Here is a 26,315-nt window from a genome sequence, read left to right on the forward strand (position 1 = left end):
GGACAGGGAACCTTGCTGTAAATCCCCACTCACATCGAGCACACCAGAATCCTCCAGATGATAACACTGCGCATTACTGCCCAATGACGACGAGTCCCCGAGTTACTCATCAAGACTGCTTTATGGATTTAGTTTCACAACATAATAATGAGTTCATCGCAGTTTCCTGAAGCATCTGCAGGGATAATGCAAACACTTACTTTTCTTCCCAACTTGTGAACACTTTGAAGGAATAAAGTGATGTGAGAGGATATTAAAAAGAAGAAATAAATCAGGTTTGCATTGCATCAACCCCCAGATTTCTGTGAGAGCTCGTGCAAATCCCACAGCGTCCAGAACATGTCCCACCGCTTTATAGCAGTGGTGGCTCTGAGATAAAGGAGAGGTTTGGGGTATTTCTGGGACTCAAAGACTTTCAGAAGCCAGAGGCATGTACCACGGCTGGAAGTTAAGCTGGTTTATTGCAGGTAAGGACTGATCCTGCTTGGGTTGGCTGCTTGGGTTTGGGCAGCCCCCAGCAGCTGAATGCCTGGGAACTGCAGCCCCCAAGCTGCCCTTTCATGTGAAGGGGGGGACAGAAACACCCGAGGAGCCTTGTGCACCCCAAATATTGATCCCATTGCCAGCAACCCCCAAAGCCGATCGCACGGTTGTTTGCCTTTCGCCTCAACAGGCACGGCAGGTTGGGGTTGAGATGCGTGATGTGTAACTTCCCCGCTTGGAACCTGCCTGGGAAACTTTGTGACTCGCCGAGATTTATTTTTGTCTTTTTGGGAGGGGGATTAAAAGAGGAAGAATTAAAAAAAAAAAAAAAAGGAAAAAGAAAAGGTAAAAGCAAAAAGGCGATGAAAGCTGACGAGCCGCCCGAAAGCAAATGGCAGCATCACCCAGCGCCGGAGTAAAGTTAATCAATAAATAAGCGAACCCCGCTGCATGAGGCGGAAAAGCGGCGGCGGAGAGAGGGGAGGAGAGAAGAAGAGGGAAAACCCTCCCCGGCCGCACGGCGAGCGGGAGCGCGGCTCCGGCCAGGAACATGGCAGTGCCGGCGGCAGGGATGGGGATGAGGATCGGGATGAGAGGAACACCGCTCTTCCCCCCGCCGCAGCTTCCTGCCCCCCCCCCCCCCGCACCCCCGGCCCTGTTGCATCAACTTCCTGTGCGGAGCCCCTCGCGCGCGGCTCCTCCCGCCCCAGCTTCCTGCGCGCGGCCCCGCGCCCGCGCACCCGCACGGCCGGGCGGGGGGAGAGGGAGGGAGGGGAAGCGGCGTGGGGGGGGGGGGGGGAGCGCCGTGCGCCGGCCGAGCCCCCCCTCCTCCTTTCCCCTCAATCCCCCCTCTCCATCCATCCATCAATGCTGCCCTCCCTCGGCCGTGCGCCCCCCGCCCGGTGCCGGCGGTGCGGTGCTGGTGCGGTGCGGCCGCCCGGTGCCGTGTCTCCCCCCCCCTCCCCCCCCATCGCCGCTCCGGCAGAGTTTGGTGCCCTACTTCACTCTACTTTAGTTTCACTCACTTTACATCCGGGCTTTTTCCCTAGGCAATGGGTGCCGCAGCACTACCCGTTCCTTAGGCAAAGGGAAATAAATTCGCCGCACCGACACGACAAGTAGTCCCCCTCAGGAGAAGGCGCTGAGCCCGCCCTCTACTCCGCTATACACACACCCCCCCCTCCCCTTTCCCTCCTCCTCCTCCTTATCCTCCTCAACCCGGCCCCGCTATGGCGGTAGAGGATGATGAAGGGGAGGGCGTGGACCCGCCGGTCCGGTCTTCCCCTCGTTTCCCCCCGCGGGTCTCGGTCGGCGGGCCGGGGGCGCGCGCGGCGGCGTGTCGGGAGCGCGCCTCAGGCAGGGAGGGAGGGAGGGAGGCCGGCGGCGGAGGGATCCAGCGAGCGGTGCTGCGGCCGGGCCGGGTGAATGGGATTGAAGAAGAGTTCAGCTTCTCGGCTTGTTTTTGTGTCACAGTTTGTCTCCTCCTGCGCCTCGCCGGCTTCGTGCCTCCCTCCCCGCCCGCACCCTCCTCCCCGCCGCAGGACGAGCCCCCCGCGGACAGGGGGAAGGAAAAGGACCCCACAGAGGCGAGAGCGAGCGAAGAGGAGGAGGAGGAGGAGAAGGGAGCAACCTACCATCTTCCACTCCCCGCTTAGCTTAAAGAAAGTGAGAGGAGGAGAGAGGCGCCCAGAAGAGGGGGACAGGGAGGCCCGGAGGAGCGGCGGCGCCGGCACCCTCCCCCTATGAAGAAGAGTCCTCCCCCTCCCACAGAGGTCCTGCCAGGGGGACCCGGGCCGGCCCGCACCAGCACCGCCGCCGCCAGCAGGGTGTAGTATCCCACCTTTCGGATTCGCCTCCTCCTCCTCCTCTTCCTCCTCCTCCTCCTCCTCCCTGTCCTCCCCTTCCCCCCCATCCTTCCCACCGCGGGGCCACCGCACTCTCCGGGCCAACTTGGCGATGAGGAGCAGCAACTTCTCCGCAGCTCCCTCTCCCCCCCCCCCCCTCCTCCTTTCCCCGTCCCCTCCCTCGGGGGGTGTTGGTGGTGGTGGGGAAGAGCGGAGCGTCCCGGGGCACCGCCGCGGTTCCCCCCCTCGGCCTCTCCCCGGCGGGCGCCGGCAGAAGTTTTGCGAGCGGGAGCGGTGGAGGTGGAGGAGGGTGACACTTGGGGTGAAAGGAGGAGGTGACACATTGGGGTTGGGGGGAGGAGCAGGGGAAGGAGATGACACATTGCACTGGGGATGGGTTGGGGGAGGGAGGTTTATCCCCTCCCCTCCGGTTTCCTTCAGGATGATTATTTCCAGGCCCTTTTTCTCTCGGTCGGGTCCTTTCGCCGCGATGATGTTGGGGAAGTTTTATTATTATCTGGGAAATGATGCCGCTTTCCGTGATGGATAATTCGTAGTAAACCCTGCTGCTGCGGTGGATTTTTTTGTATTTTTTTATGTATTCCCCCCCCCCCTTCCTTTCATTCGTCTTTGTGGCCCGAGCAGCGCCGGGAAAATTCCGTTTCTTCTGCAACTTGTTATTCCGGAGCCGGGCCTGCCCCCCCCGCCCCGCTCCCCGCAGCGGGGCTGCCCTTCCCGCACAGGTACGGGGCTGGGGACGGGGCTCCCGCTCCTGCCCCGCTCGGCTCCCGGCCTTGGCCGCGGCTACTTCTTCATTCTTATTCTTTTTCCCTCCCTCCTGCGTCCGTGTAGGTGGAGTGTGGCTCTATGTGGGACTCTGCCATTTGGTCTAGTCCTCTTATGCATGCTCCTTTCTTCACTTGCCTTCCTGCGGGATTTATTGTTATTTTTATTTTGATGGTGGTGTGTGCTGGTTTTTTTTCTTTATTATTACAAGCTTCTCCATCACTAGAGTTGTTTTGTTTTTGGTTTTGTTTTTTTTTCCCCCGAAACACCTCTGCAGTTCGGTGGATTGTACACTGAGGTTTTTAGGTGAATTCATATTGGATTAATGCATGGAGCTCTTCATTCAACTTCTTCTCAGTGTCAAAAAATGAGGCTATGAACAGATGTGTTTCAATATGGAGAGATTTCCAAGTTCCTAATTCTTGGGGGTGGAGGAAAGAGTGCCATTGGAGAGTGGCTTTTGTTTTCGATTGGTGAACAAATGTCATCACATTTCAGTCACGTGCTGTAATATTCTTTGTTCAGCTATCAAAGTATGGTATCTACTACACCTGTTCCCACTTTTTAATTGTAAGTAACGGTGATTCTTATCCTGCAAATATTATACTTGTGGATAGGGAGCACAATTCCCATCTCCCCCCCCCCCCTTTCCTGCCCCCTTGGATGTTTGTTTGGACCCAAGCGCTGAGCTTGACAATGAACTTTTGTTCACTGTGGAGGCTGCGTGTAGAAAGGTCCCACTGGGGGTAATAACTTGCGTGTCACGAGGAAGTTGTGTGCAGTGATGTGCGGTGGGTCTGAGCGTGGAACAGTGCGGTGGGGACGTGGGGGCACTCATGGCAGGGCTCTGGGAAGGGGCAGGCTCCTCTGGGCCAGTGGCATTTTCCTAACTAGATATGCTGTTGCTTGTTATCAGGTTAGAGGACACATACTCCTGTGCATCCATGTAGATAGATGCATCTTTTCTGCTTAGCTGTAGGTTTTCAGGTATTAGAAAGCAAAAGGGGTTTGGCTGCCTGTTTACTTTTTTCCTATTTTCCCATTGTGCTCACTTCTAACAATGAAGGCACCTGCTTAGTTTCAGTTTTGGAAGTCAGCCTCCTCTTGCTTTCCTGGGCTTGCCCGGAGCTCGCTGGTGAGCTGGGTATGCTACACAGCAGGGGAATGTTTAACTTGGATGAAAAGAGGCTTATTTTTGGAGCTTAATTTGTGAAAAAAACAACATGCTTTTCAAATTCGGGAGAAAAGCCCCAAACCCCTAAAAATCTAAAAATCATAACTTCTACCCGGTTAATGTGTAATGCTCAGACTTTTATACTGAGCTTTTTAGTGATTGTGTACAATACAGTTTTATAATTTATATTTAAATAGTGTTGTTAACTTACTGGCGAGAACTGGATCTTGAAAGAAAGGAATGAAACGTGCATAACTACCCGTGTTAGTTGAAGTTAATCACCACGCTTTAGTGGAAAGATCACAGGCTTTGGGAATTTTACTTGTATCTGGGCATGTTTCATGATAGCTGTATGAAACTGTTTCTGTGGGGGCATTTTCTTAATGATTCTTTTCTAGAAAGGAATTTTCTAGCTCAGTGAATGAAACTTTAATACTGTGTTAAAAAAAACCAAACAGATGAAGTGCTTCTCGCATGTTTTTAAACCTTTCAACCTTACTGTGCTAGAGAAATTAGGTTACTTTATGCTAGTTACATCAGCTACAAGTTTGAGCTGATAGAGAAGGGAGTATGAAGCAACCTCTTTATCCATTGATTTCATGTTGCATAGTGGCATGTCTGGAGTATGACTTCAAGGTCTTAAGGGACTTGTCCAGGTAGGTGCTTGCTCACCAAGTGCTTGCTGGATGTCAACTATGTCATACGCCCAGTTTTGAGTCGCACTGACCTGAGCGGCAGGAAACTTGGAGTGGATCCCATTAGGGTGATTTTTAGCGATTCTTTTTCAGTTACCTGACAAAGCTGATGTGCTGTATAATTCAAAATGTCCCGTTAAGGAATGTTTTGTTATTAATTATTATTTTACTGTTAGTCATCGTAAGATTTCTACCTGGAAGCTTTTAATCTTTGCTCTTCCCTGTGTGCGTCCTGGGTTTGTTGTGAGGCCGAAGAAGGCATTTGAAAATGTTTTTCTTCCTTTAGGGAATAAAAATACAAAACTTTCCCTTCAAAAGAACTTAAAGCAAAAGTTGGAAACTGAAACTTAGGCTGCTCAGAGAAAAATACTGTTGTGTTTTCCTGCTTCAACAGTAAGATCACTACTTTCAGTTTAGGTTTTGTGAAGATCTCTCTTCGCCCTAGGCCATTCAGCTTCAGCTGTGATTCAAGTATTGGGCCTAAATAGTTCCTGTTACAACTTTTCTTTTTTAGATATGAGATTTTATGTATGTGTCTGTTAAACTTCACTGTAGAAATTAGAATTAAAAAGAAATAACAAATCCTTGGGCTGGATCTGCACAAAGGAGATAATTTTCCTGCTTTTTTTATTTTTCTTATTTTTTTTTTTTTTTTTTTTTAAATAAGTGTTTTAATGGCTCCTAAAAAAAGTTGTTAAATTCTGTGTGCAGTTGGGATGCTTTAGTAGTGAGCCTGGCTATCACTTGGGTTGTTCATGCAGTTTGTTTATAATGGTCGTGGTTGCATACGAACACGTAGCTGTTCAGTTCCTATCTACTTAGTGTCAGAGCCATGAAGAACTTTATTCGGTCAAGTGAATTGATAGTACTGGAATTTGTTTCGGATGGAGATTTCTCTTTCATTTCAATACCAGTTGGTAGGAACCTTGATGGACTGATCTTACTTCCTATGTTATGGGCATTTTGCACAGGTACCAGAAACTCAAGATGAATGTCATGTGAGAAACACATGTTGGTGACTTAACCTTTTTACTCTTGTTTCGGGTTTGTTGTTTGTTGGGTTTTGCTTGTTTAAAATCTTCCAGAAAGACCTTCATAGTGTGATAGGGCTTTGCTTTTCAGAGCGCCATCGCAGTGTGATGCGAGCTGTAACGCAGCCCAGCCTTCAGGAGAGGCTCCTCGTGTAAAAGGGGCAGTGCTGAAAACCTATTATTAAGCTTCTAATAGTATTTCTTCAGTGTCCCCTTCACTCTTTATGTTCACAACTGTGCAGTCACATGTGTAGCTGTATACTAGAAGTGTAAGACTCCACAAAAGGCCTGGCTCCTGTACGTTTGTGAATTGCCCTTGTTCAATTACTCTGTGCCAGAAAGCAGCTCACATCCTGTTTCTGATGTATTTGAACTGCACAAAGGTTTTTTAGGAACAAACCACACACTGGGAAGGTGGAGCAGTGCGCAGGAGGATTTTGAGATGTCTGCCCAATGCATGGGGCAAGATGTTTACTTCTGTACCCTGTGCATAGAGGGTAAACTGAAGGATAGTTTTTATAGGTATCTTGCATTAATATTTCATGTTCATTATAGCACAAAGCTGATGTCTGGCTTGTGCCAGTGGCAGGATATGCATTACACAGGCAAAAAAAGAAGTTTATTTACATTTGGAAATGGGGGGGGGGGGGAACTTTGTATTTTCTTATTTTCCTTTTTTCTTACTGCAAATACAGTCTCATTAAAAAAAAAAAGAAACACAACCCCCTGTGTGCTTTAAGAAGTTTTAAATAAAATTTGGCTCCTGCATCTTACCAAGTTCCTCACCGGATTAAAATTGGTGAAGTGTGATTTTAAGTTTGAGTCTGCTTTTGTTATGTCAAAACCTCACAAAAGCAAAATGGCAAATGCAGATGTAGAATGGCGAGAACATGTACAAAGATCAAAAGAGTTTTTAAATGTGCTTAGCGCTGAGGGAAGGTGCACTGTGTGACCACCAGACTTGACAGAATCCCCTGTCCTTAAAATGATTCTTAAAGCTGTAGAAAGTTCTGAAAGGTCCCTTCGGTCCGAGAGCACTGCCATGCCTGCTGCCCTGACAAAGCCCCAACTTAGCACAGCATCTTTTGTTTTAATACTTTGATCATCCCCGGCTTTTGAGGAAGGAATGTGCTACTTGATGTTGGCTTCTCTGCAGCATTTATTTTCTGTTTTACTCTTTGCATCGTTGTGATATCTCAGTTGGAATTAGCAAGCACCCTGTCCCTTAAAAGCTCTTTGCCGAGATGGTTTGACCTCTCATGCATTCCCTCTTACCTGAGATTTCACGTTCGCTGTCGTTGCAAACACTCCCTCTTTGATCAGAGATTGTACGCTCAAAGCATGCTTTAAAAAACCCACACCAGAAAACATACACCCCCCAAAGAACTGTCTTCCCCCCAACCCTAACCTAGTGTTTGTTGTTACTAATGGAATGCGTTTATAGATAGTACTTGAGGAGTGAGGCTGTGCCTAATGTGAGCTCTGTTACAGGCCATGTTCACGCAGTTCTGTGCTTTCTTAATGTCGGATCTCTTAAATCGTGTGTTCTACAGATCTGCCCTTCCACCTGACAGCGCTGCGCCTGTAGGACAAAAGGAATGTTACCAAGTTCACTTGCTACGGAAATCATGTGTGTGCCTCTTCACTGAGGGGCTCTTACCGTCACATCTGTGATTAGAAATGTGTTTGTAGCCCGTGTGTTTGTGGAATGGGAGCGTGGATATGTGAATGCTTAAAGCAAGTGAGGGCAGATTGGAGGCTGTGGCTCTAAGATGGCCTGTGCTTGGACTTGGTCTCCAGGCCTGCGAGAGAGAACTCTGACACAGCTTATGGTTGGTTTGGTTTCGTTGTTCCTGCCTGTGAAATACAAGCTGTCAGTGTGAAAGGGAGAAGGAGCATTGATTCCTTCCCTTGCTCCCCTCCAACCCTGCAGATCCAAGCATCGTTAACTGTGTGGATCCCGAAAGCAGCGTAGTTGCGAACAGTTAATTTGGGAGATCAAGCGGTATCATATTGAAGCTTTAAATTGTTTTAACAAAACTTCTGAGTAATCGCAATAATTATTTTCTGATAAGCTGGCTGATAGTAACTATGGCAACAGCTGTCTTTGGCCTGTGGACAGTATTGCTGTATTGACAAAACCTTTAGATGCTCCTGCGGCCTCTTGCCTCAGTAGGGAAGTGCATCAGGATGACTTTCGGGTGACTGGAGCATCACTGTTTGTGTCTCTGTTGCAGCGGGACGGTGTCTTTCTCTTGGGTCAGAATCTTGATCCTTTTTCTATTGCAGCGCCATCTGCTAGCTTGGAAACCCTGCTTGTTCAACAGGGACTAGTGAAACATATAAGGACTTAGATGGAATTATATATGCATATTATTGTTTTTTAATAATAATAATCCAGAGCTCGGGGGAAATGAGAGGGAAAAGAAAGGAGGACTTACTCATTTTGATCCCTGGTTGTTTCCTTCCTCGATTAAAACCTTCTTAGAACAGACTGGTAGGGGGAGCTGCCCTTCCCTTTACTGAAGTACAGCGTATTCCTCTCTGAGGCCTACGCTGAGATACAGCTATTTAATTTTCAGCTAAGCTCTGCTGCTTTTTGGAAGAGAGGCAAGCTCCTGCTTCAGCACGTTGTAGAAATGGAGGAAGAGAGTATTTTGTTTTCAGATTACTAAATTCTGGACAGGGTGAATATGCCCCATACCAAACATACTTTTCCTATTGATATTCAGAAGAGCACTCTAATAGTAAATGTAGCGGTCTTGGGCAGGGGAGATTCTTACTGTACTTTAGCATAAAGATGTTAAAAAACTATGGCCCATTCTACATGTTTGAAAGTAGCTAAACTGCTGATGGTGCTTTGGGAATTATTGGTTAGCTGATGCTTATTTTTACTGAAGTCTTTGTCCGCTTAAGTTCAACGTATGAGAGTGGATATCGATCCAGCTTTACCTGATGGCTACTAGCAGCAGGCTCCCTGTACTGTACGTGTGTGCTGTTTGCTGGCCCATGGAAGTGTGCAATATGGCTTACATCTGGTCTCATCTTCGGTAAGAATGTGGCTCCTGGAAACTACAGGCCCCAGTATGCAGTGCTGTGTTTTTATCTGAGTAGCCTGCTTGGATTGCTGTGTACTAATGCATCCTGGGAGCTGTAGTTTTCCTCAGCAGAAGTTGGAGATTCAGAGTGACAAGTGGAAGATGCTGTGATGTTGTGGAAACTGAGGTGCTGACACCTTTTGCAGTGCTTAGTTGCTCAGCTTAAACCTGTGCTGTTATCGCTGTGCAGCAGCATGTATTTTTGTCTACAAGCTGAAGACCGTTGGAGAAAAGCAGTCAATGAAAGAAGTTTTCCAACTGCGTGCGTGGTTTTGTACAAAGGGTATATTAATAACTGCACTTACACCTGGCTTCAGCTGTGATTGTAAGTATCCTGTTTGATATTCTGAAGCTTTTTCATCTTCCAAGGCAATGTTCTCCGTCAGCAGGAGGAGGCAATGTGGTTGCCACATTCACCCTTCAAACTGCTGCCCAACCATCACAGGGGGTTTCTGTCAAAGCAAAAGGGGATTTGGATGGCTCTTTATCTCCTGACCTCTCAGCTCTGTTTCTTGGGGTCAAGTGATGATGACGTTGCTGTGTGCAACAGAACCGGGGAGGCTGCTGTGGGCATTAGTGACACCATCACTGGTCACCAGGGAGACGCAGGGTCTCAGACTCCAGTGTTGGCAGCTGCAACCACCCGCAGAGCACATCTGGCAGGTTTTGGCCTGCATGTTTCAGTACATCTGGCAGGTTTTGGCCTGTGTTTTTCAGCCCTGACCACTGCGCTTGAACTCGCATTGAAAGTGAAGTGTTCCTGGAGTAGGGGTAAGGGAATAGTAACTTTCAGAATGCTTATTTTTTTTTCCAAATCCATTAGGAACTGTGTTTTATGAGGAACTGTGTGTTTTCATGCAAGATGTTAACTAACAGTGTTCAGTGGGATTTGCTCAAGTTAACCTAGATGTTAATATGATTTCAGTTGTTAGCCTAGTAGCAAGTTTGGTGTGTGCCAGAGTCTTGTGTGCCGTGTTTTGGATACTGCAGTTATCTTAAGTGCTTGCTCGCTTAGAAACTAACTGATCCAAGTCAATTTCTTTGTTCTTCAGTTTGTGTGGGAGAATCATAAAAAAAGATTTATATTTAAGTGCCAAACAGGATGAAGTAAACCTGTTTGATGTTTCTGGGGAAATTAATTAGAGCTCCAGTCTTGGAAAAAGTCATGTGTGTTTTACTTTTAAGTCCCACAGAAGTTGGAATATCTGAATGCCTAAAATCGGAACCTATATAAATAGTAGTATGATTAAGACCTCTGAACTTTTAATATTGGGGAGTAGCTTCTTTGTATTCACCATAATTAGCTCATATCTATTTCCGTTTGGCAAAATTCTTGTAGTAAGTGTCTGGAAATTCCACTCAGTATAAATTTAAAGTTCATATTTGCTTCATAGTTGTGCCACCCCTCCCTAAAACCAACAAAAAGTTGCTTTCTCCTTCACCTGCACAGATGATAAATACGACAGATATTTAGGTGGTTGTAGCTTCTTTGAGGCAGGGAACATATTTTGTCAGCATTGATGCATTGTACACTGTGTACCTTGCTGACACTTCTGTTTAAAACTGATACAGAAAGGTAAATCTATACAGAGATTCATCTAAAACCTTACATGTACTGTAAGAGAGTTTGTAAACGGATAGTAATACAGTTTTCTTTAAGTGTTCCTTGCCCCTTCACAACCCATGTGGAGCAAATTGCTGACAGGACACACAGTTAGTTGAAATAGTTACTGTTAGTATATTGATGTGGTTAGAAAGGCTGTCATTGTAGTGTAAGGATGAAGTTCCCTTTCATTGGCTGGTTGGGCCTACACAACAGGCAGGAGAAGAAACTGAGATAAATCTATATGTAGTGGAAAGATGATGTATCTTGTCCTCCAAGGACGTTTTACCCTCTGTGGAGAGCCTGTGACAGTGCCCTTTGTAACACTGCTGTATCAGGGTATTCTAGATAAGGAATGTGGGCAAGAGGGATGTGCAGAAGGGTTTGATGCATAGTTGTAAAGAAAAACTCTTCTATGAGTACTTCTTATCTCATAAGAGCAAATGTGGCCTGATGTGGGAAGAAATCCTGGCCCGTCTCGAGTCGATGGGAAGCTTCCCAGTTGAATCAAGAGTACCAGGATTTCATTGTTTTTCCCAAAAAAGGTAGTTTAAAATGGATTTTGCAGGGCTGAAACACTTCACAAAGTTTGAAGAATCTGGTGTCTGTTTCAGATGCTGCTGCTGGCCCTTGGGGGATCTCACACTGGGTACTTTGTCTCCTAGTGTCTTTGCTGCTCCTTGAAGAAGTGGATAATATTGAGCCCTTGTAATGCTTCGTAAGAATTGAAATCTATTTATTCAGGGCTTTTGCTTAATTTAACACAACAATATTTTATATGAGAGCCAGAAATTAGTCCTTGATGTATCCAAGGAATACTCTGTCTTTTCCTTCTTGCCCTTGTGACCAAACTGCCCCAGTTGAGATGTTCAGTCTGAAACTTGAATAACCTGACATGTGAATAGTTAAAAACCAAAATCCCAATAAAAAACAGTTCCCCCACCCCCCCGATTTTTTTCATAACTTTATGAAAGGGCTACAATGGTCTATATTACTAATAACAAAGCTTTTAGCTAATTTGCATCTAGCTGGAGCTCCAGATACCTTACTGTTACATTGCTGCTTAGCTTGCAGGAATTGTCTCTGATAAGCATCTTTATCATGTAAATCTATTGTTGTGTGTAGCATGTATTTGCAGTATTAAGGATGCTCTTGTCGGCGAACCCAAACGGAAAGGATGTGGCTACCTGAGCTTCCCTTATTACCCTTTCAGAGAGTACATTCTGGTCAGGAATAAATGGGGAAGCGCTAGCAAGGTTTGTGCTGTTTCTGAACACCACGTAGCTGTCCTTGAGTCAACTGTAGTTCCTCTCCCATGGAGTAATCCCACCATACCCCTTATATTGCATTCTCTGAGAATGCTGCTGATATCAGTGTGTATTTGTTATAATGAAACTTTTTTCAGATGTAGCTTCCATGTTCCACCTGCATTTTGGCATATTTCACTTTTCCTTTGAATTTCATACTCTCAAGTAAATATGGAAATCCCCCTGTTCGCGTAATTCGCATTCCTGTATGGCAATTTCTTCTTGGCTTAAAACTCGCAGTGTCTTCTCCCACCTTCCTTCTTGCAGGAATTACATTTGGATGCCTGGCTGTTGATGCAGAACCCTAATAGACTGTGCAGTGTTTAATTTAATGAAACACTGCAGGTTTTGCAGTCAGTCAAAACCTGATGTTGTTGGCCTGTTAAATGCATGCTCCAGGTTAGTGCCTCGCTGTGCAGTATCTTCTCAGCTGCGGAGCTGATTAGTTCAGCACAGCTCTGTGACTGTGTGAATACCTCAGGTTGTTGTTTTGCACTGACATTGCCATTGCTACAAAGTCGCATGAGTGAAAATATAGATCTTAAGTGTGCTTCTTCCTGATGCAAGGTAAATGTGTGTGATTCCTCAAAACTTGGGACCTTCTTTCTGGTTTCCCGTTTCTAACTTAATGTTACACTTCTCTGCCCATGATTGGTTTTGTCCAGAAATGCTGATTTTTTCCTTATGTTAAGTATATTGTTAATATAATGGGTGATCATGCATATAAGCAGTCTTACCCTAAGGCTTTTGAAAACTTAAACTGAGGAAGGGGGCAAGTATCTGTTAAGTCCCTGTTTGTGTGTAAGCAGTATTAGACATGCTTGTATTTTTCTTTCAGGTCTATCAGAGACTTCTGCAGCCTCTTCAGAAACTCTTGCATAATATGGGAAATGTGATAAATACTATCTGCATATTTTTTTCCATTTTCCGCATTTTTCCATGGCAAAAATGCCACTTCCCCACTTATGCAGGATACATTTTAAGCCTTCAGCTGTGCAACCTCCACTGTGCTATTAGATTTTGTTTCCTCTACATTGCTTTCCATGTCTTTGGTAGTCCAGTAAGCAGTAAGGCTCATATGGGCTTCTTGGGGATCAGAAGTTGTATTAGTAGAGACTTAAAATCACACAATAAACTTTCGTGGATGTTTCCTCATATGGTTTTTTTTCCCACCCCTCACTCTTGTGTACTAACCAGAGTCTTAAATTGAAAGGAGCTGGGATTTTTCTCAAAGGCATTTTAAAATCCTTGGAAGAGCAAGGAGAGGAATATGTAAGGACAATGTAAGGAGAAGAGCTTGTAGCTACTTTGGAAGTCTACTTTCATTGCACAGCAGTCTTGCCCTTAGCTTTTCTTCTGTTAAACACTGAATTTATGTGTCTGTGATTCCATGTTAGGTTGGCACAGTGATTCAGTGTTGTGCTTGTGTGATATAGCATGTAAATCTTACTTACATTGAATAATCATGGTTTTGAGAATAAAGGAACTTCTGTTAAGTGTATGGTTACTTGAATTCATCCTTTCAGATTAGTGACTACCATCAGTACTCCCACACGGAGTGTGACTACCCCAGCTACAAATACCATTCTCCAGATGCTACAGTTCCCATTTGTGTGCTTTTGAGAAGGAAATAAAGCACTTTTAAGGAGTAGGGAGGGCGAATGTAATAAAAGGGGAAGGGAAGGCAGAATTTGAGGTTGATACCTGTGGCGATATGTTTACAGGGAACAGTGAGAGTGCCAGCTGACTGGAATGTAGGGGAAGGAAGATCAGAGCACATCAGTGTATTAATTTTGGAGTGCTTCCTGTTGACTTGTTAATACTGCATGGAATTTGGCCCAGGCAATCTGCTGTTGTGAATCAGCATAGTTTATTCACTTGAGTATAGGTGTGCCTGTTGTTACTTGAGAATCTGCTCCACTTCAAAGATAACAGGTCACTCCGGTAAGTAGTGGTATTCCCATGTTCCGGATTAGAAACTGAGGCAGAGAGAAATTGATTTATTCTGCATTGCAGTAGATTTATTGAGGACTTTAAGTTAGGAACAGAGGCCCTCGCTTGTGTGTTTAATCCAGTGAACTGCTTGCTTCCTTCAAGTCCGGAATGTTGCTACCTTGTAAACAAAAACAAGCCTAAAAATGATTTACTGATTAAGTATGAGCGGTGTACAAGTAAGTGGAGCTTGTCCCAAAGGAGCTGAGATGCTTGTAAAACTGGTTGTACAAAATAAATAGGGTACTTTGGTTTTTGAAGTGTGGGATGTATTTTTTATATTAGGTTATCTCGGGTTGGGAGAAAAGTGGAGGTTTGAATGGGGATGGGAGACCACCTGATGCTCAGGGGAGAGAATGATTAATGAAGGTGAATTTGAAATCCACTGAGGTCTGAGTTGCATGGGTAAGCACTGGCGCCAAGAAACAGCCCAGAGTTAAGTTCTGCACAACCTGAAAAAACATAGAAAAAAGATGGTGGTGACAGTTGTGGCTGTTGGAAGTGTTTGTCCACCTTTCTAGCTCCCTTGCTTTACACTGCGTTGAATACAAGAAATTGCATGTTACCATGTAGGCATGATTATGCTTTTACATCATAATCATGTTACATGGGCACACATCCGAAATGTCTCCAGAGGGTCAAAGTTAAGGTTGTGCTTACATTTACCAACCTGAAACATCCCCAGAATGTACTTGGTCTATGACCAGTGTGTGAGTGAGGTTCCTGTAGCTTTACTGCTTAATATCACTGTTTCTGCATCGTGCTTTCTGAGTCTGGTACAAAGGACTTACCACTCCGCACAAGTGGCTGTGTTTTGATGTGCAGCACACTGAACTCTGAGTAACTAGTGTCAGTGCTGAAGTCTTAACCAGATGTTAAAACTATCTTGTGTACAGCTTATGGGGGCAGACTGCTCCAAGTCTCCCAAGTGAGTACTGTTCAGAGACAGGTATCTTGTTCTGTTAATTTGGACAAACACCATTTCCAAGTGGAAAATTGGCAGAGTCAGCGATACCCAAATTTCTGCATCTATCCCAGCTGGCTGAATCCAGCGTTGCTCCCACTAACTCTTCTGGTGCTGCTTAATAAGGATGGTATATTCCAGTGCAAACATGAAAGGTATAGCTCCCTTTCTGCTCGCTGTCTGCTGTAAATAGCTCACTTAAAAGTGTGAGTCTGCTTAGAACTCCATGTGGTTGATTCTGTGACTACCCATAACATCAGACTTTTGGGTTCTGGTGGGATGTTGAATCATGATCTTTTAAGTGCATGTCTCTTAGTCTCCAGTATCTCCAGTTCCAACCCTTAATGGCACTGCTTGAGGTGTCTGCTGGTGTCTTAGAGTATTTGCAGAGCTCGGGAACTTTGGCATATGCCCCCCTAATGTCTCCTAAGAGTTCCTGTTTCAAGACTCCATTTCTGCGTAAGCCTCGCTTGACTTTCCACAGTAAGTGGGTTTTAGTGCAGTCTCTTTTACTGAAGTGTTTTTATGCTGTGACATCTCAACTCTGTAACTGTGGAGACAGCTTCAAGGCCAAATACAAGGCAACTTCAGTAACAACTGTGTCTCATACTCTACAATGTGATTTCTGTGATGCAGACTTCTGGTTTTGGTGATCTCTTGATTTATAGATGGGTGTAATGAAACTTTGTGGAGTATCCTCTGGTGTTAACAATTTAGTGACTGGCATGCTTCTGTTCACGTGCAGTTAGCCCCACTTACATCACTGCTTAATGAAATGATTCTAAAATAATGAGTGTGAATGATTTATAAAATAATTCTCAGGTATATTGCCTTGGCATTAAAGTCCTGAGATCCAAAGAGAGAGTGTTGGCTGGCACTGCGTTTTTCAGAGAGAAGACTTTCAATTCTTGTTCTGCATGTTGCCAAAGGAAGCTGTTCTGCTTTGTATATATGCAAGTGTCATGGAAATGTGAAGTAACCCAACATTGGAACTCTATTGCACCAGAAGGGACAGCCTGCATCATCACTAAGACCAGTGGCTTGGAATTGCAGGCAAATGGGCATAAACCTGGAGGCATCCATAGAGTTGCCCAGTTCTTCCTCGGTCTCCATGCAGCATAACACGTGAGGGGAAAAAGAGATGGATCAAAATCATTGCCTGTGTTATTGCAATCAACTGAATTTTCCTGTATAATAGTTGAAGAAGTATCAGCAGATAAGAGGGAGAGCAGAAAGTCCCCTTGAACTTAGTAGGAGAACAAGAGGATAAGCATTTTTGCTTTGTTGTGAGCAAAGTATGAGTGAGATTTGAGAAGCTTCTTGGCACTGCTCGAAGCTCTTTATACCTTGCTCAGTACTAGAATTTGCTGTCAGTGAGAGATGGGGCACTTCAGAAGAAAACTTTGCAAGTTATGTATCTGGAAGACAAATTCTGCACCTGTGATGGGCTTTATTAATGGGATGGAGAAGAGAGAAATGTTGTCCCATGGATGATCAACAGAAGCACTGAAGCATGAATATACTCGGTACACGCACACATGTTATGATTAAATCTGCTTGTGTTCTCCTGGGGTTACCAACAGGTTCAAGCTGAAACATTCAGTCCATGGAGTGAGAAAACATGTAGCAAGTCTGAAGTTCCCAACTACAAATAAAAGTGCCAATTTCTTTGAATTGCTAGTTTGTTGTGCTATTTGTTGCAGGTGTAGTTTGCACAAGTGATCTTCAGGATGATGAGGGTGTTACGTTGCTGTTTTCTTTCAGCAGGACCGATTTCAATGTTTTACTGGCCTAGATAATCCTCCCTCTCAAAACAAACTGGAAGAACCCCAAACCAACCTGATACTAGCCCTTATGTGAAATGAAAACGAAATGTAGCTCACCCTGAAGTTCTTATTTTGTTGTCTTTTTGTGTGGCTTAAGAGATTTCTCATGTAAACCAGGTCATGGTCAGCTTCCTTACCAGAGTAGCTGAGCAATAATGTCATTGAGGCATTGTCTGTGTCTCATGAAACTGATCACAGAGCTTCTGCTTTTTTATATGTATTTTAATCCTTGATACTTGCTTGTTCCTGATAAGGATGATACGCTTACTGGGTACATCTGTCTTCATCTTACTGCCTACAGCAGCACTGAAAGGTGGTGTATACTGGCCACTTGCTTTGTTTTCCAGACCTGTTGTAATTTGGGCTCTAGAAAATAAAACTGTGTTTCTTACAGATTGAGACCTGGTTGTTTATCCTGCATGGCTTTCAGCTTGGCTATCTTCAAAAACTCATCTGTCAAGGAGAAGGAAGCTGACAGTGATGGGAAAGCGGACACTCACCAATTTCTTCAGGCAGTGCTTTCTAGCAGGATTAGCAGTACTTCCTAGCAGAATGCTCTTCAGTGTTTGTCCTGGGCCTCAGCTTGAGGTTATGCATTTTCTGTGACAGCAGTACTTCAGCTAAGCTTCCTTATTAAAAAGGAGAGCATCCAGTACTGCTCCGGGGTCAGACAGGACCTGATGACTTTGGCAAGATGAGTTTTCTTGGAGAGAAGTCAGACATTCATCTACGTGTTCCCTTTGAATCCATTGGTTCAGGAGATCTTTCCTCTGGTCAGCTGGGTGAAAGCCAAGTTGTTGCCAATCTTAAATGGGTCTTGGCAGTTTTTCCAGCAAACATCCATGGCTTATGTTCAGTGCTGCTTTCCAGCTTTCTGGGTCTTTCTCTGTTAGGAGAGACTAACAGCCTGGGTCAACCTGGGTTGAAATTCTGATGAGTGAGGGGCTTATAGAAGAATTTTTCAGCAGTCTGAAGTGTTATGTAAAAGAAAATCTGTACCCTTGAATATTTGATTGTGTCTTTATTTCAGTGTTGCGTTATATTACACAATAAGCATAAACCAGTTTGATTTCTGCTTCACAAGTCACAATTCCTGCTTTTAACATTACATGCTTGAATTATAGCCTGGTTTATTTACCAGCAGAACCAACCTCCAGAACAACCCAAAGCATATACTGGTATGGCTGCTCAGTGTGATTAAATGTAAGAACTAACATACTGTGCTGGACTAAATGTCCATCTAATCCAGCATCTTGCCTTTATCAGTGGCCAGCAGCAGCAGCTGACTGAACGGCGTAGGAAATGGGTGAATTCTGTCAGCTGCTGAAATATTAACAGTAAATTTCTGACAGACACTTGTTTAGCTGCTGCCTGAGATGGAAGCTACATTTGGGCTATTGCACTGTGAATAGCAACATCAAACTATTTATAGGTGAATTTGTTTGCTGCCTTTTTGAACTCCATTTCTATCTGTGGCTTCCATAGTGTTCCAGAGCAGCAAGTTCCACGCAGTTTAACTGCATTTCCTGTGAACATGGTGGGTCGATGAGAGAAACCCAGTTTCATTTGTTTTAAACATGCTCCCTAGTTGTCATTCCTCTCTGTACCATTTCTAGCTCTCCCCTGTTTGAGGTGGAGCAGCCAGAATTACATGCAGCATGCATCACAGCAGAATGTTCCCTGCTTGTTCTGGTTCTGATCCCTTCTGAGATTTTTCTGCTGCTGGGAGTTGAACTGTTTGCTTGCAATAATCTCAGTCTTTTTCGTAAGTAGTAATGCCTAGTTTAGACTCATCATTGTGTATTTATAGCGAGAGCTATTTCTGCCTCTGAGTGTGTTACTTTGCACTTGTCGACACAGGACAATAAAATGACAAATGAAAATCATTCGGTATTATCAGATCCCCCCCAACTCTTTGAAGTTTGCTTTAATTTTAACTGTCTGGAATAATGGAAAGCATCATCATGTCTGCAAACTCCCTTTTTGCCAGATCAGTTAAAAGTACGTTCACAGACTCAACCTTCATCCTTTCTATGGATCCCTGCCTTTTGTCTGTTTAGTGTTTTATTTATTTTCAGCTTTTTAATATATTCTTAGGAAGGGGGAGGTTCTCTCCTGGATTTGACTCTAAGCTGGTGTGAGGTGTACACATGGGTTCACCTTCCTTTTAGTTTATTGATGCAATGTGGTGTATGAAGCTTTTGCTGTTCCAGATGTGTATATTCCAGTGTCCCTTTGCTTTGAAGTTAGATGTCCAAAAGCTTCATTTCATTAAGATTGCAATCTTCAGTATGAATGCTCGGAAGAGAATGTTCTTCAGAAACGTGGGGGTTTGGGTTTGTTTTGTTTTTAATGATGATTTCAATGGCCAGTGCTTTGTTAGCTTAGTACCATGAATTATATCAAGTTTGTCATGTTTTTGTAACGACCGGTTGTAAGTTTATTGTTTTGAATAAATACCAAGAATCCACTGGCTATCTCTTTTTGTCATCTTGGTAGGATTTTCATCTGTTTTATTTAAAACTCTGGTTTGAAATCCAAAATCTGGTTCACTCGCTCAGCTTCGATCTCAGTGACAGGTATTCTGATCAGTTTTAAGGCAGTTCGAGAGGCAAAGGGCAGGTGTTAACTCTCATAAGTTTAATCCTTCTTTAACTAGAACATCTCAGCTTGGGTTTGGGGGAGTTTTTATTAACTAGTCGAACTTTTAGGTAACTGGAAACAGACACTTTTCAGAGCAGAAATATTGCTAGAAAATAATGCTTGTTTTGGTGGTTATGTTTCTTCATGTGAATTTACCTTTCTCTCGCTGCTCAAAGTATTGATTGGGGATTAAATAATTAGACTGACAGAGTAGTTACATGTGTTTGCTCTTATCATATCTGAGGGGTAGGAAGAAGGGCTGCGACAGACACTTCTGTCCAGAAGACTTCTAGCCTGAAGGACAAGATGACTAATGAGTCATGTGTGAACATGCAGATGTGACATCCAGACTGTGACAATTTACCCACTGTAGGAATTGCATCCTTTACTTCAGCTTTGCTCAGTGTGTACGGATTGTGCACACTGATATCTGGGTGGTTTAGATTATTGTTGGGGGAACCAACCCCCTTTCCACTTCCTTGCTATTTGTGCATTTGGGAATTTAAAGGATAATTTTGTGTTATTATATTCAGCAGCTCTTAGCAGCTTGTGCTCTTGTGTGGGTGCATCTTGTGATGCTTTGCAAGTTGTGGAAAAAATGTGTTTTTGGTAGGTTAGTATTAATCTGTTGTGGAATTTGAACAGTCTGTAGTGTACTTGTGTGACTGCAGCAGGAAGTTAATAACTGCGAAAAGTTTAATTCATAAAAATTAATGTTATCTTGACTGCTTGTGTAAGAACTTCTATGCAGATTTTGGAACTAGTAAGCCTGACAGTTACAGATGTTCATGAATGAATGTGTTTTGGTTTTGTAGCACATGTAACCGAAGCAGCTGAAGTTTGCTTGGGTTCTTTGCCTCTACCTGGACAAATCATTGTTCTGTACCTTAGTGAACTTTATTCAGACACTTCTAAAACATACAAAGCCAAGAAATGAATACTTGCGTTGTTCTAAACCAGGTTATCATTATTGTGTACTTGTGTTTGGAAGCTGAAATGCTTTAAGTGGCTTGACAGAGGTGATTCAAATGAGCTAGTTCTGAAACTGGCAAGACATGCTACTGCTGATCCAGGGGCCTTTGGTCTGTTCACTAAACAACCATCCTGTGCTCTTCAGAAAGAAAGTACTTATCATTCTGCCTTCTTCCAGGATTGGAGCCTGTACTGTGTATGAAAGGAAGATATAGAGGCCACTTCCTCCCCAGAACCTGTGCCAGATATTATGTGCTTGTTAATGTGACTTGAGAAAACAGAAAAGGCTGAAATAATTGAAATTCTTAATGTTTCTCCAATAGATGGCTTGAAAATATGCTATTTAGTGCAGGTTAAAATGACAATAGGGACTATTATTCACTAGGAGTGACTTCTGAGACATTAGATGCTTCTTGTTTTAGAATTCTTTAAAATGCTTATGTTTGTTTTGAGAACTTAAATCCTGCCTGGTGCAGGATGTATGTTTTCTTGCAGCAGAGGGGGGCTGCAAAGGGTGTGCAGAGTGGTAGCGTTCTGCTTTTCCTTCCTTCTAGGGCAGGTGTTTCTTGGAAAACAAGGGGCTGAAATAAACCTTGTAATTCAGTTCAGGTCTATTGTGCAGAACAGAGAGGGGGAAACAGCTGCTCAGATTTTGAGATCAGAAAACAAACCTGTAATGGGAAAGAGAAAACAGGTCTTTGCAAGGTGCGTGAGCAAACTTGTATATACAGCTGTTCTCACTTGTCCATCTCTTTTGTGTTGGTTGTTGTCTAATACCGAGTTCCTTAGGACTCTGTCATAAATGTTTCATGTATTGAGTGTTGTCAGGGTTTCCATTGCAATATGCTCGTCAAATCACTGTTTAAATAATTACGTATTTATTAAAGAAAAGAAGTTTCATGGACTATGAATTGTCTTGGAAATCTTTTAATTGCTGTGGAGTGTTCCCTGGAAGGGACAAACTGGTGATACCGGGAGGGGGGAAGTTTGGGTTTGAAGTTTATATTTTTTGATGTGGATTTTCTAAATTTATTCTTTTTTTTAAAAGAAAAAGTGCAATGAAACCATTTTTGCCTCCAGTATTCAGGTAAAGCATGTATTTCTGTACTTGCCTCTGAGTATTAGTGTTCTTTCAAGTCCTCTGTGTGTTTTTATGCAGGGTTTTGATACACGTTTGACCTCCAGAACATTACCCCTTTTTGTGTAGCCTGGCGAGATGAATTTTGAGACTTCATCTGTACCTTAGTTCATGCTGTTGTGTTTCCCCAGTAGTTTTGCGTCAGTCTCATGAGACCGTGTTGCATCAAGTACTTTACCCAAAATGTCATTCAGGGTAAAGCTATTAGAAAATGTGGTTTTTATCTCAGTGTTCCATTCTTGCCTGGATGAGAAAGTTCATGCTGTATAGAGACAAAACTTCTTTATTTGTGTTTGCTTGTCTTGATCCTGGGTGTTGCAAAGTGACAAGGTAGATTAGAAATCCTAAGAGCAGAAAAATGCTGAATTAGATGAAGTAAAAGGCTCAAAGTAGTTGTCAGAATGGGATTAACCTGGCGGAGAAATAGAGTTCTCTGTAAGAAAACACTTGAGGTACTTGGGCCATCACTTCATTGCACTTTTATTTAATAGCTTTGTATGAAAATAAACAGGAATTAGTATTGAAAGAGAGAGAAATGGGTGAATATTGAGCCAGTGTTGGACTTGGGTGTCTGTTTGAGAGAATGGGGAGATGGGAATGTTCAGAGCCCAGCAGGAAGCGAGTGAGAAGAGGGATTTTTTTTCCCCTTAGTGGTATGCCGTGGCAGCAGTGCCGCAGCCGAAGTCCTGTTGCATTCAAGCAACAAAACCCAACAGCCGACGATGGCTCAGATGCTGCAGGGAAGCTGATGTAGCGAAGAAGGAAAAACCAGAGCCGCATCTTGCACAACGAATTGTGATTCCCTCGTCTTTAAATACAGACGCTACAGCTGAAGGGAGCAGAGAGGAAAAGCAGATCTGGTGGTTTAAATGGGAAGGGAGAAGGGGTGGACTCGGGCTCCTCTGCAGCAGCACTGCACGCAGCCTACCTGATTTAGGCCTAGCGACGGCTGCGTTGGAGGCCTTGGGAAGGCAGATCGCTCAGAAGCGTGACGTGCCTGGGAGTGTGTACAGCCTGCATGCGAGATGCCAGGGGCTGGGCCTGACTTCCCTTCTAACAGCTCTGAGAATGTAATGAAATCCCTTCTCGCTCACGCTTTTATTTTGGGATGGAGGAGGAGAGAAAGGAGCTCTCTATGTTCTGTCTAGTTCTGAGTTTGGTACAAGCGTGTTTTGCCTAATTCTGTTTACTGCCTTTTTATTTAGACTACTTGTAAAACATGTTGATGCCTGTAAGTGCTCTATCATAATTTAGCAGTCCACAAAACTAGAAACTCGTGAAAAACCTAATGCTGTTTATTTTATTAATTCAATCTTTACCCAGAGCAGACTGTACTTATTGTTAGAGGCTCTTAAGCTGATCTATATTTGTTTTTTTGTGGGTCTCTGTGCTCCGGAGATCAGGGATGCCAAAATGCCAGCATACCATAATGAAATAATAGCTGGTGAAATAAAGTAAGCTTGACTAAAAAGCAAATCAAATTCAAATGGAGAATGTTTTCTAGTAAATGCTGTACTTAGAACATGTGTGGTATTTATTCAAGAGGAGAGGAAAATGTGATACCTTTCTGGTAGCAGCAGAGGGTCCCAGCCACCTTTCGTAGGGTTCTGAGCACCCAACTGAATCAACAGAAGTCTGAGACTTATTTTGCATAGAACTGTGTGAAATTAAAGTGCCAGTATTCTGTCTAGAAAAAAAAAATAAATCACTTCTAGGAGGTGAGAGGCTTTTACCTTTTTCATCTCATTCTGAAAATCTGAAGAGGGATTAAGAAACAAACGCTTGTTCTTTGATACTTTTGTCATGTGAACATCTGTTCACTAACAAATCATTTTCATGTTGGCTTCTGACAATTATTGAGAGAGAAGGCAGTGACACGTCGGAGCCAGTGATCTGTAGTGTTGTAAAGGCAAGGATTTACTTAGAGTTTCTCATTTTGAGCCATCTCGCTTCAAGTTACAACAGAAGTTCTACAGAAGATAAAATGAACTCCTGTATTCCTTAAAGTATCTTTCAGTATCATAAAATACAGAGCACAAAGATGTACATTAGCAGCTAATTTTCAAGTTTATGCTGCTGGTTTTTATATACATAAAATGGCCTTTTTTTAATGCATCTGCTAAAAGAATTAAAGTGAAGGGGCCAGTTTATTATAAGAACTGTGCCAAACAGGAAGTGTTGGACCAGTGTTTGTTGCAGCATATTGACATGGGAGTTGACCCATAGCAAAACCAGCACAGGTTGGTTTAATTTTAGTGTTTAAAGTACATCTTAAGTGATAATTTCTCTCTTTAGCCTTTTTGCAGTCTCTTCCTGGATGATGGAGTCAACAAGTAAAGAACTGTTATCGCTGTGCTGTAATGAGGATAAGCAGAAAATAGTGATTTCTATTCTGCCTGAGTAACCAGCAGCACATAGAGAATTCAGATGCCTGGCAAACTCGGATGCCTCTTTTTTTCCCAGTGGTCACGTAGATCTCCCAGTCTCAAAAGGAAAAGAATGTGTCTCTGTGACCGGATCACTGAAAACATAACTCTCAAGCCAAACTTCTGACCAGGTGGGGAAAGTGAAACATGACTGCTTTAGTTAAAAACAAAAGCAGCAAAGTGCTCAGTCTCTTACCCGCTATCGCACACTGGAACTCGGCTGCTGAGGGGAGGTCTCCATTCTGCTAGCCCAGTGCTCTTGGTGCTTAAGCTTGTGCTTCGTGCTCCCCAGACCTATCTGTGGATCACTTCAACTTTCTGTGGACTCACCCACCGCTCCCCCCATAGAAAGAGAGGGGACTGCTGATGGTAGGACCTTGCAGCTGGAGGAGAGCGTAAAGGAGAGAGCCTTGGTTAGATAGATTAGCTGCCCGTGGGAGTGTCCCAGCTGCAGGATGAATTACATGAAGAAACGGGAGGCAGAACTATAAACTCTGAGCAGAGCTGGGATTTAGTTAAACCTCTTGATGTACCGTTAGCCTAATCTTTCCTTGTGCATGCTGGAGGAACTCGGCAGGTTTCGTGGCTACTCTGAGAGAAGAGCGTTACTGAAAGTACCGCATCTGATTTGGGAAGAGCTTTTTAAATACGGAAGTATAAACGATTGCCTGTTGTTGTAAGGTACTCACCATAGAATCACTAACCACAATTTACCTGCATTTTTAACTGTTTGCTTATTGCTACATGTGTACCTAGCAAATGTCTGATATTTGTGTGAAGGTAACAGTAGAAACTTGTGTCGCTCATCTCTATAAATCTGTCACTGAAAATCTCCTTGTTGCTCCTTGTGATGCTTCAAACAGAAAGTCCTTGTGATTGCAGTGCTTGTCTGTATTTTTATTATTTTAAATTGTAGATGTTAAATTTCTTCGTTCAACAAATTTTCATATGTTGGTTTTCTATTTCTTAATTTTAAACTGCATCATATAATTGTGTCTGGTTCCTGCCTGTTGCATGCAAGTTGCCCTTCATTAAAGTATTTTCAACACTTACTTGTTCCCTTAACTCTGATACTCCCTTTAAGTAGTTTTTATTCTACTTTGTAAGCATGGAAGTGGCGTAGACATAATATTTTTAAGGTAGGAGTAAACCAGGGTGTCTAATGGGACCCCTGCTGTCCTGAAATCTCTTCAGGAAGAAAGTCCAGACTCTTGGGATTCTGTTTAAGTGTAATAGGAAGTCTTTTGTAATGCAGAATGATTTTCTAGAATATATATATTCACTTTAAATTAGTTCACACATTCATGTTGAATAGTCCTTTAAAAATTCATATTCTTTCACCTTGGCGCTCTCAGATGTGCAATCGCAATGCTTTGCTCTTCATCGAAGTGCTAGATTTAAGAAGACTTTGATTTGCAGTCACTCTGTGCTAACACTGAAACCGAAAGCTTGTGTTTGCTGGTGCTGTGTTTTGGACTGGCACTTTCACTATTTCCTCTCTTAAAGCCTGGAAAAACATGCAAAATACTTGGTTGCTTTAAGTCATATGTATTTCCTTTATCTTGCCTCTCCTCTCAGGAGCACAATCTTTCCCTTCCTTATCTGCCGAGAATATGCGTGCGTGGAGGGGGCGATGGTGGTTTGTTTTGTTTAATTTTATTCCTCATCTTTCCTGTTTTGCTCTCCTAACTTTTTTTCACTTGTTTGGCATTTCCCCCTGCTGGCAAACCGAGTTAATAGCACTTTCCTGCTGTAGAGGTGGAAGTTGTCCTTGAATGTCACTGTTTTGTGGTTGAGGCGTTGGCTGCCTTTCTGATTGTATTCTGAACGTCTCTAGTAGGTAAAGTTTGAGGAACAGTTTGAACAAGCAGGGGATGTGCACATGGTTGAAGTTCTCCCCGCCACAAGTGCAGTAGCACTTCCAGTGCTAGTCAGAGATCCCTCTGGTTTTGCATTTCATGCCTGCAGTCTTGCAGCACTACCCAGATCATCTCCTTTTGTACTCTGGACTTCTTCCCAAAACTCTTAAGGCGCGTCTGCCTCACTAACACATCGTTCCCACAAGCCAATTATTTCCAAGATAAAGTGGATTGCTAGAAAGTGAAAAATAGTTTGGCACTCAGGATGAAATTTCTCCTTGTGTTTGAAAGAATAAAATAAATCAGAACTCCTTCCCTTCTTACTGTAATTTGACGGGGGAAAAAATACTTTAATCAGTACTGGAGTGGTTTTCCTTAAGTTTTTTCTTGTTCCTTGCACCTTCAGTTTTTAAATCAATTACTAGGAATGTTACTCTATGTGTTCTCTATAAAGTAATCTTCCTTCTTCCTCAA

The 26,315-nt window shown here is 43.6% G+C and overlaps 1 protein-coding gene across 12 annotated transcripts in view; it reads left to right on the top strand.

The window, feature by feature from the left end:
• Positions 1–1,868: 1,868 nt before the first annotated feature.
• PHF21A (PHD finger protein 21A) overlaps positions 1,869–26,315 on the top strand; it is a 130,110-nt gene continuing 105,663 nt past the window's right edge. For 6 of the 12 annotated variants that reach the window (XM_030482158.1, XM_030482166.1, XM_030482167.1 and 3 more), the window contains exon 1: positions 1,899–2,309. The gene's annotated coding sequence lies outside the window, so the exon portion shown is untranslated. Of the gene's footprint in view, positions 2,310–2,729; positions 3,684–26,315 lie in introns of those variants that run through there. The other 6 variants (XM_030482168.1, XM_030482163.1, XM_030482169.1 and 3 more) reach the window with 4 other exon arrangements.

This window comes from Strigops habroptila, chromosome 4 (assembly GCF_004027225.2).
Source record: "Strigops habroptila isolate Jane chromosome 4, bStrHab1.2.pri, whole genome shotgun sequence".
In the NCBI taxonomy this organism is placed as follows: domain Eukaryota; kingdom Metazoa; phylum Chordata; class Aves; order Psittaciformes; family Psittacidae; genus Strigops; species Strigops habroptila.